Genomic DNA, 4,663 nt, shown 5'->3' with positions numbered 1-4,663 from the left:
GAGCATTGTGTTTGGGTATTATTTCAGTGTCCATTGGCGAACTCGAGCAAGGCATGTCTTGGAGTTTGCTGCATTGGTTCCATTATAAGGGCAAAGTGGCAATTGTTGATCACCTTCTAAGCTAACAGTCAGACCACCCGACAACCACCAACTGAACCAGACCCCAGCGTTAAACACCTTTCCCAAATCCAGGAAATGTTACTGATAAAGTTCTGCTCGCAACCCTCTGCTAGGCCTCACTTTCCATAGGCATAGTACTGAACTCCTGCCTGCACTCCCACCTCCTTAAACCAATGGGGTCTGTGTCCAGTGAGAGGTAGGCCTTTTTCCCATCCTTCTCTAGGCCTGAGTGGATGAAATTCCCAAACATTCCATCTCCCATCTTGGGTGTCGCTTGTTCTTGCTTCTGAGCCAAGATGCCTCAGATGTGTCTGCTCACCTCCTTCCTCTGTTCTCGAGATCTACTCCAGTTGGCGCAATGCATGGGATGCTAGTGGACAGTCTGCAATCATGTAACGCCTCCCCCACATGTACCCGCTTTAACCGTCCCTTGTAATGTTGCCACACCTCGTAGCCACATGTGTTCTCCTAGGCAACAGACACACAAGCTTTTCTGCCACATTTCGGGGGTGGAGGGGTATGGTCACCTGTCGGCATTCTCAACCGGGAACTACAGCCATCCTGTTTGCTCACACCCAGAACCTGCAGGCCAGACCGCTGACACCCTACAGATTACTCAAAACTGTGGGTATTTTACCATAAGCCTGATCCATGCTCGCCAGTCCCTCATTCTCCACGAGCAGAGAATCCAGCGATTGCACCCGTTTGCTAATCTAAGGAGTTGTGTCAGAGGATATCTCCCTGTTGGAGCCATCCACATCCATTTTGCACAAAGGAGGCAGTGTTTGCAAGTTAGTGCTCTCGATCTGGGACACTTGGCCCGTGAGATGACCCACCTTCGATTTTCTGTGGGTAGAGCTGGCTCTAAATCTTTACCCATCAGTGGAGCTTTTCAAGAGTCAACACAGGTGGCACAGCCTCCGATCTTTTCTACATCGAAGAATCAGGTTTACGATATGAGAATCTGAGGCGTTGCTAAGGGGCGGCTATAGCCCCTGGTCTTTTGGTTGTAGCCCTGGATAGAAGCTCGGGGACTACAACCAAAAGGATATAGCTAGCCCCAAATCTAGCCAGTCCCAACATTATGCTTGGCCCCTGATCTTTTCCAGACCTAGCAACACCCCTAATGAGAATGCAAGCCTTGCCTGGATGACATCAGTCCGAAATGCATTGGTGCTGTTGAGTCTCGTCATGGGTGTAATTATAGGGGGGACAGGGGTTTTTGTTCCCCCCCCCCCCCATCCCCCAACCAACTTCTGTGGCATTCTTTTTTTTGTCCCCATCTTTTGGAGGGAGGGCAAGGGGGCCGCAATCATCAATTATGTAGTTGGACAGCGAAAGCCCAGCTGGGGTGTCCAGCAAGGCTTGTGCTGTCTCACTATATAATGCTGAGATGTCTGGCAGCCGTGCTGCAACACATTCTGGGCCGGCATGCCCTGCGTGGCTCAGTCCGTCACCCTGGCTGGCCTGACTCAAAGTCAGCAGCCAGGGTGCTGAACTTGGTGTTGCAAGGCCTGTCCGCCTGTCTTGCCACGCTAGCGGCAACACTTCCAGGGGCCACGCTCAGAGAATCACTTTCCGGCTTTGTGTTCGTGCGACAGACAGGAACTAGGACGCTCATTCAGCTTGCTGGTTTCTGTCTGGGGTTGCGTGAGTGCTAAGAGGTTAGGTTGGTGTAACATGAGACGTGGCCTGGGTGACATTTGAGGTACTTATGTTTGTTGGGGGGGGCTGGGCTGCGGGTTGACCCTAGTCAGGGTGCATGTCACATTTGGACAATGTGAGCAGAGCTCACAGTACACATTAAGGCCCCAGGTATGAATACACACTAACAATAACAAATGGTGCATTCTCTGTGGCAAGCCACAGCTCTGCAACACCTCTAAAATTAGTCTTGCCAGTTTTCAGACGCTACTAAAGCACCACCATCCTAATTTCAAAATGAAGTTGGCGGAAGGTGTGCCCTCCCCAAGTAGAGTGGAAGGAGTCAAGCTGAGAACCTGTGACCCAAAACTGTCGTAATCTGCAAATTCTGTGAAATGAATTTGAGTGATATGTGCCTTACAAACATGGTGAACTTTTGTTAAGCAGTTTTTGCTCTAGGTGCGCAGAAGGAACCGTATGGGACTTTGTGTTAAAAGCAAATTTTCAGGAGCCTTGTATAAATTTTCCCCCTGTCTCCAAAAATAATTTTCACCCAACTGGCAGAAAGTATTTCTAGTTTTGCTGACACTTTCAGGACGGTTTGGTGCAAATTAGTAAATGGGTGTCCCATCCCCTCCCTTTCTGCACCCCTCTCCCTCACCTTTTTTGTTTTTCTCTGGCTCTACCAGAAATGTCGTCAGGCATAGTACGGTAGTCGCCTGTCTGTTTCCATTTCCTTCCCACTCTTTCCCCCCCCCCCCTCATCTATGTCTTAGCTCTTGCACTATCTGAAATGTTGTCAGGCTGAGTAAGATAGTTAATTTTCACATCCTTACTGTTCATGGCCTGTAAGAATGTAATTTATTGCCCCTCCCTTGCCTTGAAGCGCTTTGAAACACATTGTGTATAGGCGCTATATAAATAAACTATCATATCATGGTTCAATTTACAGGTCACCTAAAACTGCTACACTCCCCAAACTAAGCAGGGGAGTATCCAGCATTGCAAGAGTGGGGGGGGGGGGGGGTCAACAAAATGCAGTGTGGAATTCCACATGGTCTCATTGGCAACCCCAAACCGCCCACCCTTGCCCCAACTCTTTTGGTAACATTAGTGGGAGATGGCATTTTAACACCCAGCAAAAAAAAACTGCAGGATCATTCCAGATGCAGGAACCTCACTTATTAGAGCTCTGTCCAAGCCCTCTGAGGAAAAATGCATGCAAACCTCCTAATTTAATGCATTGCACCAACAGAAGTGACTTCATAGAAAAGGACATTGCAAGGCGCATCATCAGTCTTTGATACCCGGAGGCCCCATGGAGCGACTTTAGAATAGATTGCCATAAATAAACCAAGTGACAAATACCATTGGTGCAAAATACCTAAATTGTTATGTTAGTCACTTTATGGTCATTGGGCTTTTCCATTATACATTAACATAAGCTTTGAAGTGAATCAGTCACTTGCAGAGCTGCAGATAAAGCACAAGGTGATTACAGGATTTGCTCAGGATCACACACTTGGTTAAATGGTGAAACTGGGATGTGGACAATTTTAAGCGACTGCGCACATCTTTCCAGGTTTAGTTGATATAGATATTAAGGTTTTGCCTTACATTTCATGTGTTTTTAAATAATTATTTATAGCAATGCCTTGGAAGCAAACCACATTACATAATAAACTAGCCTTTCATAGTAAACTAACCACACACTATATGCATTGACATAGAAATATGTTGAGCAATGGGAGTATGGTTTTAGTTTTATTCTCCCCATTCTGCATGCAAAGTCACAATAGATTAATGTGAGCCAACAAATTCCCCTTGGGTTTTAAAGCCATAGTCATTATTTCATAAAGCATGCAACATTATGCACCCTTCTCACTTCTGATCTCTCCCTCTCATTCACATTTCTAAAGGGACAAAACTCCCTGCTAATAGTACCCCTGCCCCCCTCCCATCAGTGCCTAATGGCTCACATTGTAATGCTCTGATACAGAGCAACGTGAGGACTCCTTGCTGCCCGAAGCTCCTTGGGACATTGTCCTGGCAGCGGGTCCCCTCTACCATTCGGAACGGGTAAGGTGTGCTGCTGCCAGGACAATGAGCGTGCTGAGCAGGAATTGCTCAGCATGCACATTGTCCTGCCAGCGGGACACCTTTGCCCGTGGGTTTCCTCTTTGATGTGATGAATGGGAGAGGTGTCCCAATGACAAATGTCCTGTTCTGGCTCTAAAGCGCCATGGGGGCAGCATTTTCTCTCCCCCCCCCCCGCTACTCCCACCACCACTCCCGGCGCGTTACACCACTTGCAGCCATTTGAACACATGAAAAGATGCCTTCATTTTAATCAGTCAGAATCTTGTAGAAAAAATATATCGGCATGTTCACATGAGGTGCTGTGCAGAACCCAAGTTTAAACATTTATACCAAGTATACTTGGTCAACAACTGCATTAACCGATGGCTTCTGCCATCTGCCATTGAATGAAAGGAAAAATCAAGGGAATTGCTGACATTTTGGCCATGGCTTTATAGTTCAGCTAGGTCAACTAAGCCCAACATTTCAGGGATCAAAGAGTGAGAGTCTGGTCTGCTCCATGGACGTTATACCATTGTTGCCATGTGTTATTGTATATGTACATTTAAAGGTTGTGTGCACACAGTGTATGTCAATGGAAGTGCTGAGTGCATTTCTGTGAGTGAGTGTAAATGTGTGACTTTTGTGTCGGAATGCATGATAAATAATGCATTGTTTGTTCCACTGTAATTAAGTTTGTGAATGTTATGTTTCACTGGGTGCATTGCAGGCTGGCTGAAGATGTGTGGGGGCCCAATTGATAGGCCACTAGTCTTATGAAAGTTATAAGAGAGCGTTGGCAATGACTCTTGTGGTGTAG

Source organism: Ambystoma mexicanum, chromosome 13 (genome assembly GCF_040938575.1).
Source record: "Ambystoma mexicanum isolate Mex_15411 chromosome 13, UKY_AmexF1_1, whole genome shotgun sequence".
Taxonomy (NCBI): Eukaryota; Metazoa; Chordata; class Amphibia; order Caudata; family Ambystomatidae; genus Ambystoma; species Ambystoma mexicanum.
The sequence above is the reverse complement of the archived record's forward strand: the minus strand, read 5'-3'. Positions refer to the sequence as shown.